The sequence below is a fragment of the Rhinolophus sinicus genome, chromosome 14, assembly GCF_057876585.1.
Source record: "Rhinolophus sinicus isolate RSI-liver-muscle chromosome 14, RSI-T2T, whole genome shotgun sequence".
Lineage (NCBI taxonomy): Eukaryota > Metazoa > Chordata > Mammalia > Chiroptera > Rhinolophidae > Rhinolophus > Rhinolophus sinicus.
Window position 1 is genome coordinate 100,408,288 of NC_142514.1, and position 15,266 is coordinate 100,423,553.

A 15,266-nucleotide genomic window follows, 5' to 3' on the forward strand; every position below is an offset into this window, starting at 1 on the left:
TAGGGCACTGACAGTGCGAAGAAGCAGAAGACATAGCCCTTGATTTCCAAGGGCTACAGTCTAGATGGGCCACAGGAGGAACACATACTCGAGGCTGAGTGACAGCTTAAAAATAAGCCCTGGAGGAGCTCTGAGAAGGGAGAGCCCTAAGGACTGAGCCAAAAGGAGGCTTCACAAAAGAGATTGACCTTGATTTGGGACCTAAAGAACTTAAGAAAGAAGTAGAAAAAGATTGACAAACAAGAACAATGGCATGAAGAAAGGCTTGGAGGAAAGATTTTGCATAATATATCTGGAGCAGAGTTCATCTAGGGAGACGTGGGTAATGAGCTGGGAAGTGTCAGGTGGGGCCAAATCATAGGAGCTTGTTGAGGGTCAGGCAGGAATTTGGGCAGGAACCGGTAACAGGTTCCTCTAGGCCAGGGGTGTCCAAACTGCGGCCCGCGGGCCAACTGCGGCCCATGATCCATTGTTAATTGGCCCACAGCAAATTCCAAAAATATATTTAGTTTACTTAAATAAACCAGGTGAGGCAATATGTACTTCACCTCGAGTGAGTGGCCCGGCTGTTTGTGTATTTTACCGCATATGGCCCTTGGTGAAAAACGTTGAAAAAAGTTTGGACACCCCTGCTAGGCTTTTGGCAGAGGCAGTAACATGCATCACTGCTAGAAACAGAGACCTGACTGCAGATACGTGCTCCCCACATTTCCCACTTCCTTGCAGTTACGCAGAGCCAGGCACCTGATTCTAGCCCCTGGGTTATAGGTTTAAGTGTCACTTGCAGCTGAAGTACAGAAGAGCAGGTGTGACTTTCCCCAGTCCATCTTTACTCTTTGTGGCAAATGTGACATGTGCCTCCACAACATCTAAGCTACTTGGGTCGCCGGAGACAGCTGTCTTAGAGAGCCATGCAGATTTTTGTGAACAAGAAACAAATGTGTATACAGGCATACCTCAGAGATATTGTGGGTTCTGTTCCAGGCCATTGCCATAAAGCAAATATTGAAACAAAGTGAGTCACAGGAATTTTTGCGTTTCCTAGTGCATGTAAAAGTTATGTTTAGAGTATACTGTAGTCTATTAAGTGTGCAATAGCATTATGTCTAAATAAAAAGTGTACATACCTTAATTTAAAAATACTTTATTGCTTAAAAATGATAACCACCCCCTGGGCCCTCAGTGAGTCATAATCTTTTTGCTGGTGGGGGGTCTTGTCTTGATGTTGATAAAAAACACCATATGTGAGAAGTATAATAAAGCAAAGTACAACAAAACAAAGTATGCCTGTATATTAAGCCATCAAGGTGAGGATCTTTTGTTACCAAGGCATAAATCCAGCCTTTCCTGACTAATACAAGGTACTGAGAGACTAATAACAGGAGGTTGAGGTTATTCGGGTCATGAAGAGGTGGGGGGAGAGAGAGATGTTTATATATATTAAAGGGGGGTGGGTAAGATGAAGTAAATGAAGGTATTAAAGGGGATAATGGATTTAGCAATGGGCCTGAGAAAGGCCAGATCAAGACTAGAGTTAGGGTGGGAATGTGAGGAAGTGCTGGATCTGATAGCAGGTAAGCAATTTCGGTTTTGTGGAGCTGGTGAAAAAAAAAAAAAATCCCGAAGGAATGTCAGGAAGCAGTGGGAAGTGTGGGAGCAAATGAGCAGGTAAGCAACACACCCTTCTCCTCCAGACCTTTCTCTGATGACACCCTGGTCTGTGGACCCACTCATGGCAGCAGGGACTGTTAGGCAGTCTTCTCCTCCTCTCCCAAGATCAACAGCTGCAACCCCAAAGCCCTTCTTAGATGTGGCTTCATTCCGTTACCAGAGCAGCCATGAGAAGTTATTCTTATTCCTGAAGTTTACAGACAGATCAATGGGCTCAGAGGACTTGAAGCCACAGCCTGTCAGCACCATCCAGGGCTGGATGGGCAGAAGACCACCAGGGTTCTGACGACCTCCCAGCAGGCCTCTTCCTCAAAGTGGTGCAGCCACATCAAGGAAGTCCCCAGAAGCTGGAGACAGCATGGGAAGGGCAGAGAATCAAGGATGGAATTGTGACAGGTGTGGTGCCTTCTGTTGGGATTTGCCACCACTCTTTTTTACAAGTTTCCAAAGCCCTGAGGCTGTTAGAAAACTTTTCTATCAAGTGGCAGCCTGCAAATAGTGCAGAGAAAACAGCACTACCGTGTGGGAGAAGAAAAATAAATTGCAGTTGGAGAAATAATAAGACATTCTACCAACAAGTACTGGAAAACAAAAGAAAGACATCTTCCTATCAACCTGTTGCAGAAGTCACTCCTGTAGATGTCTAGGAAGAGAAATAGTAAACCAGTAATCGCCATGAATAACCAAGGCAACAAGATAGCTCAGAAAGAAAGTGAAAAGTCTCCAGAGAAGGCACTTAAAGATACAGAAATATGTGACTTAAGTGACAGAGAATTCAAGATTGCAGTTCTGAAAAAACTCAACGAGATACAAGAAAACACAGAAAGGCAGTTAAATGAACTCAGAAACTCAATCAAAGAACAGCATGAGCATTTTACGAAAGAGATTGAAATTTTAAAAAAGAACCAAATAGAATTTCTGGAGATTAAGAGCTCAATAGAAGAAATTAAGAATGAAATAACCAGCTTAGGTAGTAGAGTTGACCAGATGGAGGAAAGAATCAGTGACATTGAAGATAGAAACCTGGAAATGACAAAGATGGAAGAAGAAAGAGACTTGAGACTTAAAAGAAATGAAAGAACTCTACAAGAACTTTCTGACTCCATCAGAAAGAGCAATATAAGAATAATGGGCATACCAGAAGGAGAAGAAAGAGAGAAGGGAACAGAGAATATATTCAAACAAATTGTCGATGAGAACTTCCCAAATTTGTGGACAGAACTGGACCCTCGAATCCAAGAAGCAAATAGAACACCTAATTACCTCAATCCCAACAGGCCTTCTCCAAGGCACATTGTATTGAAGCTGTCTAAAATCAACGACAAAGAAAGAATCCTCAAGGCAGCCAGGGAAAAGAAGACGGTAACTTACAAAGGAAAGCCCATTAGATTATCATCAGATTTTTCAGCAGAAACTCTACAAGCCAGGAGGGAGTGGAACCAAATATTCAAACTATTGAAAGAGAGAAATCATGAGCCAAGAATAATATATCCAGCAAAGATATCCTTTAAATATGAAGGAGGAATAAAGACCTTTCCAGACATACAGAAACAGGGAATTTTCTAGTACACGACCTGCACTACAAGAAATACTAAAGGAGGCTATTTGACCACCATAAACAGGGACAATTTGTGGAAACCAAAACATAAAAAGGGGGAGAGTAAAGGCCTGAACCGGAATATGGGAATGGAGAAAGTAAGCGTGCTGAAGAAAATGGAATACTCTAAACATCAAACTTTCTTTTACATAAACTTAAGAGTAACCACTCAAAATAAATCCAGAACTGAAATATATACTGAAATAAAAGAAGAAACAGAGGGAAACATCATAGAATACCACCACACAGAAATAATAGACAACAACAAATAGGCAAAGAAACAATGGAGACACAGCCTTACCAGAAAACTAAAGAAAGAATGACAGGAAATGCTCACATATCAATAACCACCTTAAATGTAAATGGACTGAACTCACCAATAAAAAGGCACAGAGTAGCAGATTGGATCAAAAAACTAAACCCAACCATATGCTGTCTCCAAGAGACACATCTCAGCTACAAGGACAAGCATAGACTCAAAGTGAAAGGGTGGAAATTGACACTCCAAGCAAATGGTACACAGAGAAAATCAGGTGTAGCCATAATGATATCAGATGAAACAGACTTCAAGGTGAAAAAGATAACAAGAGACAAAGATGGACATTTCATAATGGTGAAGGGGACTGTACAACAAGAAGACATAACAGTCATCAATATTTATGCCCCCAATCAGGGAGCACCGAAATACACCAAGCAACTACTAACAGAACTAAAGGGAGAAATTGACCAAAACACAATTATACTAGGGGACTTAAATACATCATTGACAGCTATGGATAGATCATCCAAACAGAAAATAAATAACGAAATAGTAGCCCTAAATGACACATTAGATGAAATGCACATAATTGACATTTATACAGCACTTCATCCTAAAACATCAGACTATACATTCTTTTCTAGTGTACACGGAACATTCTCAAGGATAGACCATATATTGGGACATAAAATCAGTCTCAACAAATTTAAGAAGATTGAAATCATACCATGCATATTCTCTGATCACAAGGCTTTGAAATTGGATATCAACTGTAAAAAGAAAGCGGGGAAAAAAACACAAATACATGGAGATTAAACAACATACTTTTAAAGAAGGATTGGGTCAAAGAAGAAATTAGAGGAGAGATCAAAAGATACATGGAAACAAATGACAATGTAAATACATCCTACCAAAATTTTTGGGATGCAGTTTTAAGAGGGAAATTTATCTCATTACAGGCGTATCTCAAGAAACAAGAAAACTCCCAAATAAATAACCTCATGTTACACCTTAAAGAACTAGAAAAAGAAGAACAAGTAAAACCCAAGGTCAGCAGAAGAAAGGAAATAACAAAAATTAGAGCAGAACTAAATGAAATAGAGAACAAAAAGACAATAGCAAAAATTAATGTGACAAAGAGCTGGTTCTTTGAAAAGATTAACAAAACTGACAAACCCTTGGCTAGACTCACTAAGATAAAAAGAGAGAAGACACTAATTAACAAAATCAGAAATGAAAAAGGGGAAGTTATCACGGACACCACAGAAATACAAAGGATCATCCAAGAATACTATGAAGGACTATATGCCACCAAATTCAACAACCTAGAAGAAATGGACAAGTTCTTAGAAACAAATAGCCTTCCTAGGCTGAACTATGAAGAACTGGAAAATCTAAACAGACCGATCACCAGTAACGAAATTGAATCAGTCATCCAAAACCTTCCCAAAAGCAAAAGTCTGGGACCAGATGGCTTCACTAGTGAATTCTACCAAACCTTCAAAGAGGATCTAATACCAATCCAGCTCAAACTCTTCCAAAAAATTGAAGAAGGGACAGTACGCCCTAACTCATTTTATGAGGTCAACATTACCCTGATACCAAAACCTGGTAAGGACAGCACAAAAAAGGAAAACTACAGACCAATATCTCTGATGAATACCGATACAAAAATCCTAAATAAAATTCTAGCAAATCGAATACAACAATGCATTAAAAAGATTATTCATCACGACCAAGTGGGGTTCATCCCCGGGGCACAAGGATAGTTCTACATCTGCAAATCCATCAAGGTGATACATCACATAAACAAAATAAAGGCCAAAAATCATATGATTATATCAATTGATGCAGAAAAAGCTTTAGACAAGATACAACATCCATTTATGATTAAAACACTTAATAAAATGGGTATAGAAGGAAAATACCTTAACATAATAAAGGCCATATATGACAAGCCCTCTGCTAATCTCATAATTAATGGTGAAAAACTGAAGCCCTTTGCTCTATGTTCAGGAACACGACAGGGCTGTCCCCTATCACCTCTGCTTTTCAACATAGTGTTGGAAGTCCTTGCCAGAGCAATCAGGCAAGAGAAAGAAAAAAAAGGCATCCAAATTGGGAATGAAGAAGTTAAATTATCACTCTTTGCAGATGACATGATGCTATATATAGAAAACCCTAAAGACTCCACCAAAAAGCTATTAGAAACAATCAACGAATACAGTAAAGTCGCTGGCTACAAAATCAACGTACAAAAGTCCATTGCTTTCCTATACACTAACAATGAAATCTCTGAAAAGAAATACAAAAAACAATTCCTTTTGCAATTGCAGCAAAAAGAATAAAACACCTAGGAATAAACTTAACCAAAGATGTGAAAGACCTATATGCTGAAAACTAGAAGACATTTTTGAAAGAATTGAAGAAGACACAAAGAAATGGAAAGACATTCCGTGCTCATGGATTGGAAGAATCAACATAGTTAAAATGGCCATAGTACCCAAAGCAATATACAGATTCAATGCAATTCCCATCAAAATCCCAATGGCATTTTTTAAAGAAATAGAACAAAAAATCATCAGATTTGTTTGGAACCACAAAAGACCCCGAATAGCCAAAGCAATCTTAAGAAAAAAGAACAATAATGGAGGTATCACACTTCCTGACTTTGGCTTGTACTACAGGGCTACAATAATCAAAACAGCATGGTATTGGCAGAAAAACAGACACATAGACCAATGGAATAGAATTGAGAACCCAGAAATAAAACCACATAAATATGGACAGATAATTTTTGACAAAGAAGCTAAAAACATACAATGGAGCAAAGACAGCCTCTTCAATAAACGGTGCTGGGAGAATTGGATAGCCACGTGCAAAAGAATGAAACTGGACTGCTATTTGTCACCATGTACCAAAGTTAATTCAAAATGGATCAAAGACTTAAGCATAAAACCTGACACAGAGGAACTTCCGGAAAAATGGCGGAGTGAGGTGATCCTCTGTAAAGCTCCCCTGGAATTTACAACAAATCGAACAACAAAAACTCCACAAAGGACTCCCTGCACAGCAGACAGGCAACATGAAGAGGCTCACTACTGACTGAAATCACCTACAGGTGGGAGATTCGCGCGAGTGGAGGGAGGAGGAAAGGGAGAAGCACGCGGAGACGGAGCCGCGCGGGCGCAGGACGCAGACCTAGCTCAGTGCGCCGAGCTCGCTGCCTCCCGGAACTACCGCAGCTGCGGGAGATCGGACTGCTAGGGCTCCGCCAGGGCTCCACAGGGCTGAGGGGACAGCATATAACACGGCTGAACCCAACGTTCACGGCAGAGACCTTGGAGAAAAGACTGAGGGAAAAAGGCTGAAAACGGTGGTTTAAGCCCGCACTGCCGAGCAGAGAACGGAGCCTTAGGCACTGAGACTAGCCGCCCCCTCCCTCCCCTCCCAGAGCTCACCCCGCCCCCACCTGCCCGGTGCTAGGAGCGAAACAGTAGCAGTGTCAGAACAAAACAACAGAAAATTTGCTGTTTTGAGAACTGTGGGCCGCAAACACAAATTCACAGCCCAACTAGTTCCAGCAAAGGGGAGAGAGCTGTGGAAGCAGGACCGGCTGTGGTGGTGGTCGCCGCCATTGCTCTGGGCCACCTCTCACAACTCACCCCGCTCCTGACCCCACCTATCTGGGCGGATCCCTGCAGGAGTAAACAGAACTGCTGAAACATACGGGCTCTGAATCAGGAGCTGGAAGAGCTTTGGAACATCAAAAGCTCTCCGCATACCCACCGGGACACTGCGCCCTGTGACCTAGACGAACTATTAACAGAGGAGAAGCCCGTCTCCCAGGGAAGCCCCCATTGTGTGAGAAGTTGGAATAGTGCAGAGAAAACATAGCACTACTGTGTGGGAGAAGAAAAATAAGTTGCAGTTGGAGAAACAATAAAACATTCTACCAACAATTACTGGCAAACAAAAGAAAGACCGCTTTCTATCAACCTGTTGCAGAAGTCACTCCTGTAGATGTCTAGGAAGAGAAATAGTAAACCAGTAATCGCCATGAATAACCAAGGCAACAAGATAGCTCAGAAAGAAAGTGAAAAATCTCCAGAGATGGCACTTAAAGATACAGAAATATGTGACTTAAATGACAGAGAATTCAAGATTGCAGTTCTGAAAAAACTCAACGAGATACAAGAAAACACAGATAGGCAGTTAAAGGAACTCAGAAACTCAATCAAAGAACAGCATGAGCATTTTACGAAAGAGATTGAAATCTTAAAAAAGAACCAAATAGAATTTCTGGAGATTAAGAACTCAATAGAAGAAATTAAGAATGAAATAACCAGCTTAGGTAGTAGAGTTGACCAGATGGAGGAAAGAATCAGTGACATCGAAGATAGAAACCTGGAAATGACACAGAGAGAAGAAGAAAGAGACTTGAGACTTAAAAGAAATGAAAAAACTCTACAAGAACTTTCTGACTCCATCAGAAAGAGCAATATAAGAATAATGGGCATACCAGAAGGAGAAGAAAGAGAGAAGGGAACAGAGAATATATTCAAACAAATTGTCGATGAGAACTTCCCAAATTTGTGGACAGAACTGGACCCTCGAATCCAAGAAGCAAATAGAACACCTAGTTACCTCAATCCCAACAGACCTTCTCCAAGGCACATTGTATTGAAGCTGTCTAAAATCAACGACAAAGAAAGAATCCTCAAGGCAGCCAGGGAAAAGAAGACGGTAACTTACAAAGGAAAGCCCATTAGATTATCATCAGATTTTTCAGCAGAAACTCTACAAGCCAGGAGGGAGTGGAACCAAATATTCAAACTATTGAAAGAGAGAAACCATGAGCCAAGAATAATATATCCAGCAAAGATATCCTTTAGATATGAAGGAGGAATAAAGACCTTTCCAGACATACAGAAGCTGAGGGAATTTTCTAATACACGACCTGCACTACAAGAAATACTAAAGGAGGCTATTCGACCACCATCAACAGGGACAGTTTGTGGCAACCACAACTCAAAAAGGGGGAGAGTAAAGGCCTGAACCGGAATCTGGGAATGGAGAAAGTAAGCGTGCTGAAGAAAATGGAATACTCTAAATATCAAACTTTCTTTTACATAAACTTAAGGGTAACCACTCAAAATAAATCCAGAATTGAAATATATACTGAAATAAAAGAAGAAACAGAGGGAAACATCATAGAATACCACCACACAGAAATAATAGACAACAACAAAAAGGCAAAGAAACAATGGAGACACATTACCAGAAAACTAAGGATAGAATGACAGGAAATCCTCACATATCAATAATCACCCTAAATGTAAATGGACTGAACTCACCAATAAAAAGGCACAGAGTAGCAGATTGGATCAAAAAACTAAACCCAACCATATGCTGTCTCCAAGAGACACATCTCAGCTACAAGGACAAGCATAGACTCAAAGTGAAAGGGTGGAAATTGACACTCCAAGCAAATGGTGCCCAGAGAAAATCAGGTGTAGCCATAATGATATCAGATGAAACAGACTTCAAGGTGAAAAAGATAACAAGAGACAAAGATGGACATTTCATAATGGTGAAGGGGACTGTACAACAAGAAGACATAACAGTCATCAATATTTATGCCCCCAATCAGGGAGCACCGAAATACACCAAGCAACTACTAACAGAACTAAAGGGAGAAATTGACCAAAATACAATTATACTAGGGGACTTAAATACATCATTGACAGCTATGGATAGATCATCCAAACAGAAAATAAATAACGAAATAGTAGCCCTAAATGACACATTAGAAGAAATGGACATAATTGACATTTATAGAGCACTTCATCCTAAAACATCAGACTATACATTCTTTTCTAGTGTACATGGAACATTCTCAAGGATAGACCATATATTGGGACATAAAATCAGTCTCAACAAATTTAAGAAGATTGAAATCATACCATGCATATTCTCTGATCACAAGGCTTTGAAATTGGATATCAACTGTAAAAAGAAAGCGGGGAAAAACACAAATACATGGAGACTAAACAACATACTTTTAAAGAAGGACTGGGTCAAAGAAGAAATTAGAGGAGAGATCAAAAGGTACATAGAAACAAATGACAATGAAAATACATCCTACCAAAATTTTTGGGATGCAGCGAAAGCAGTTTTAAGAGGGAAATTTATCTCATTACAGGCCTATCTCAAGAAACAAGAAAACTCCCAAATAAATAACCTCATGTTACACCTTAAAGAACTAGAAAAAGAAGAACAGGTAAAACCCAAGGTCAGCAGAAGAAAGGAAATAACAAAAATTAGAGCAGAACTAAATGAAATAGAGAACAAAAAGACAATAGAAAAAATTAATATGACAAAGAGCTGGTTCTTTGAAAAGATTAACAAAATTGACAAACCCTTGGCTAGACTTACTAAGATAAAAAGAGAGAAGACACTGATTAACAAAATCAGAAACGTAAAAGGGGAAGTTATCACGGACACCACAGAAATACAAAGGATCATCCAAGAATACTATGAAGGACTATATGCCACCAAATTCAACAACCTAGAAGAAATGGACAAGTTCTTAGAAACATATAGCCTTCCAAGGCTGAACCATGAAGAACTGGAAAATCTAAACAGACCGATCACCAGTAATGAAATTGAATCAGTCATCCAAAACCTTCCCAAAAGCAAAAGTCCGGGACCAGATGGCTTCACTAGTGAATTCTACCAAACCTTCAAAGAGGATCTAATACCAATTCTGCACAAACTCTTCCAAAAAATTGAAGAAGACACAGTACTCCCTAACTCATTTTATGAGGCCAACATTACCCTGATACCAAAACCTGGTAAGGACAGCACAAAAAAAGAAAACTACAGACCAATATCTCTAATGAATACCGATGCAAAAATCCTAAATAAAATTCTAGCAAATCGAATACAACAATGCATTAAAAAGATTATTCATCACGACCAAGTGGGGTTCATCCCCGGGGCACAAGGATGGTTCAACATACGCAAATCCATCAATGTGATACATCACATAAACAAAATAAAGGACAAAAATCATATGATTATATCAATTGATGCAGAAAAAGCATTTGACAAGATACAACATCCATTTATGATTAAAACACTTAATAAAATGGGTATAGAAGGAAAATACCTTAACATAATAAAGGCCATATATGACAAGCCCTCTGCTAATCTCATAATTAATGGAGAAAAACTGAAGCCCTTTGCTCTACATTCAGGAACACGACAGGGATGTCCCCTATCACCTCTGCTTTTCAACATAGTGTTGGAAGTCCTTGCCAGAGCAATCAGGCAAGAGAAAGAAATAAAAGGCATCCAAATTGGGAATGAAGAAGTTAAATTATCACTCTTTGCAGATGACATGATGCTATATATAGAAAACCCTAAAGACTCCACCAAAAAGCTATTAGAAACAATCAACGAATACAGTCAAGTTGCTGGCTACAAAATCAACGCACAAAAGTCCATTGCCTTCCTATATACTAACAATGAAATCTCAGAAAAAGAAATACAAAAAACAATTCCTTTTGCAATTGCAGCAAAAAGAATAAAATACCTAGGAATAAACTTAACCAAGGATGTGAAAGACCTATATGCTGAAAACTATAAGACATTTTTGAAAGAAATTGAAGAAGACACAAAGAAATGGAAAGACATTCCGTGCTCATGGATTGGAAGAATCAACATAGTTAAAATGGCCATATTACCCAAAGCAATATACAGATTCAATGCAATCCCCATCAAAATCCCAATGGCATATTTTAAAGAAATAGAACAAAAAATCATCAGATTTGTTTGGAACCACAAAAGACCCCGAATAGCCAAAACAATCTTAAGGAAAAAGAACTATAATGGAGGTATCACACTTCCTGACTTTGGCTTGTACTACAGGGCTACAATAATCAAAACAGCATGGTATTGGCAGAAAAACAGACACATAGACCAATGGAATAGAATTGAGAACCCAGAAATAAAACCACATAAATATGGACAGATAATTTTTGACAAAGAAGCTAAAAACATACAATGGAGCAAAGACAGCCTCTTCAATAAATGGTGCTGGGAGAATTGGATAGCCACGTGCAAAAAAATGAAACTGGACTGCTATTTGTCACCATGTACCAAAGTTAATTCAAAATGGATCAAAGACTTAAGCATAAGACCTGACACAATAAACTGCATAGAAGAAAACATAGGTACTAAACTTATGGACCTTGGGTTCAAAGAGCATTTTATGAACTTGACTCCAAAGGCAATGGAAGTAAAAGCTAAAATAAACGAATGGGACTATATGAAACTTAAAAGCTTCTGCACAGCAAAAGAAACCATTGACAAAATAAAGAGGCCACCAACTAAATGGGAGAAGATTTTTGCAAACAGTGCCTCCGATAAGGGGCTAGTATCCAGAATATACAAGGAACTCATGCAACTGAACAACAAAAAAACAAACAACCCAATTGAAAAATGGGCAGAGGACTTGAAGAGTCATTTCTCCAAAGAGGACATACAAATGGCAAATAGACATATGAAAAAATGCTCAACATCACTAATCATCAGAGAAATGCAAATCAAAACCACAATGAGATATCACCTCACCCCAGTCAGAATGGCTATCATCAACAAGACAAATAATAACAAATGTTGGAGAGGCTGTGGAGAAAAAGGAACCCTCATACACTGTTGGTGGGAATGCAGACTGGTACAGCCGTTATGGAAGGCAGTGTGGAGGTTTCTCAAAGAATTACGAATAGAATTGCCATATGACCCAGCAATCCCTCTTCTGGGTATCTACCCAAAAAATCTGAAAACATTTAGAGATAAAGACACGTGTGCTCCAATGTTCATTGCAGCTTTGTTTACGGTGGCCAAGACATGGAAACAACCAAAATGTCCTTCGATAGATGAATGGATAAAGAAGTTGTGGTATATATACACAATGGAATACTATTCGGCGGTAAGAAAAGATGATATAGGAACATTTGTGACAACATGGATGGATCTTGAGAGAGTAATGCTGAGCGAAACAAGTCAGACAGAAAAAGCAGAGAACCATGTGATTTCACTGATATGTGGTATATAAACCAAAAACAACAAAAGAACAAGACAAACAAATGAGAAACAGAAACTCATAGACACAGACAATAGTTTAGAGGTTGCCAGAGGGTAACGGGGGCGGGGGGTGGGGGGTGGGAGATGAGGGTAAGGGGGATCGAATATATGGTGATGGAAGGAGAACTGATTCTGGGTGATGAACACACAATGGGATTTATAGATGATGTAATACAGAATTGTACACCTGAAATCTATGTAATTTTACTAACAATTGTCACCCCAATAAATTTAATAAAATAAATTTAAAAAAAAAAAAAAGACCTGACACAATAAACTGCATAGAAGAAAACACAGGTACTAAACTTATGGACCTTGGGTTCAAAGAGCATTTTATGAATTTCACTCCAAAGGCAATGGAAGTAAAAGCTAAAATAAATGAATGGGACTATATGAAACTTAAAAGCTTCTGCACAGCAAAAGAAACCATTGACAAAATAAAGAGGCCACCAAATGAATGGGAGAAGATTTTTGCAAACAGTGCCTCCGATAAGGGGCTAATATCCAAAATATACAAGAAACTCATGCAACTCAACAACAAAAAACAAACAACCCAATTGAAAAATGGGCAGAGGACTTGAAGAGACATTTCTCCAAAGAGGACATACAAATGGCAAATAGACATATGAAAAAATGCTCAACATCACTAATCATCAGAGAAATGCAAATCAAAACCACAATGAGATATCACCTCACCCCAGTCAGAATGGCTATCATCAACAAGACAAATAGTAACAAATGTTGGAGAGGCTGTGGAGAAAAAGGAACCCTCATACACTGTTGGTGGGAATGCAGACTGGTGCAGCCGTTATTGAAGGCAGTGTGGAGGTTCCTCAAAAAATTACGAATAGAATTGCCATATGACCCAGCAATCCCTCTCCTGGGTATCTACCCAAAAAATCTGAAAACATTTAGAGATAAAGACACGTGTGCTCCAATGTTCATTGCAGCTTTGTTTACGGTGGCCAAGACATGGAAACAACCAACATGTCCTTCGATAGATGAATGGATAAAGAAGTTGTGGTGTATATACACAATGGAATACTATTCGGCGGTAAGAAAAGATGATATAGGAACATTTGTGACAACATGGATGGATCTTGAGAGTGTAATGCTGAGCGAAATAAGTCAGACAGAAAAAGTAGAGAAGCATATGATTTCACTGATATGTGGTATATAAACCAAAAACAACAAAAGGACAAGACAAACAAATGAGATAGAGAAACTCATAGACACAGACAATAGTTTAGTGGTTACCAGAGGGTAAGGGGGGTGGGGGGTGGGAGATGAGGGTAAGGGGGATCAAATATACGATGATGGAAGGAGAACTGACTCTGGGTGATGAACACACAATGGGATTTATAGATGATGTAATACAGAATTGTACACCTGAAATCTATGTAATTTTACTAACAATTGTCACCCTCATAAATTTAAAAAATAAAAAAAAAATTTTTCTTTTTGGTGGAAATCACTTGTGTCTGTCAAGATAGGCTAGTTATGCTGCAGCAAGAAGAAAGTCAGTCTTAGTGTCATAAAGCAAGAAAGCATTATTTTTGCTCACACTACACGTTGTCTTGCAGATTGGCTAGGGCCTCTACTCCTATTTTGTCACTATTGTCACCTTCACTTTGGGTTTCCCATCTAAAGGCAGAGCCATTATCTGCTGATGCCAATTGCCATGGCAGAGGAAAATAAAATGTGCAAAGCACTAGCAATTCAAGCTTCAGCCCAGAAGTGACAAACATGCTTCTGCTTACATTTAGTTGGCCAAAGCAAGTCACACGGGTACCCCAATCAACAGGGTAAGGAATGTAATACCTTTTCGGTGAGAGAAACTTGATATTCAGGAACAGTAATACATAAAAACTGTAAGGGTGAAATTCAGTAAATCAACGCGGTTAGACTTAGCTAGTTTGCAGTGTGACTCACCACATAACTTGCTATCCAGCCACCTGTAATTAAACTTAGTTTGCAGTTTGATCCATCCTGATATTCAGCTGTTTTCTCTTTGTTTCTCCCTTCACTGATTAACTTAAGAATTCTGTTTTGTTCCCTTTCTCAAGGCTACCCATACCTCATTCATTAACAAAATCCTAATCTGAAAAGAGCAATTTCTTAATCCTCAGGCACCTGGACATCAGAATTCAATTTACAACTTCGTTTGCAGTTTTTACTGGTGACATATAAAATCCCAGCCCACAGTGGCCAATTCCGAGTCTGGAGTCAAGAGATAACATTATCTTAAGACAGACCAGACCCCAGGAAGCAGAGTCAGTCCTCAAGTCTGCCTGACAGACTCCCCCTTTCCTGTATTAGAGAAACCTAACCTAAAGATCAACGCAGTTGTCCACTCGAAGACTCTGCCCTGGCAAACTCCTTTCTGCCAGTATTTCTCTTACCCCTCTGTCTTAGCAGCTGTCCACTCTGAGATTCTACCTCAGCACCTTTCCACCCCACCACTGTTTCTCTCTTTACTACCTGGCTGCCAACTGGCTTCCTCACTTCAATAGAACTTTCTTGCTCTCCCACTTTGTAGAGTCTCATGAATGTGTTCACCTTCTGTGAATGACCAGAGGTTAATTC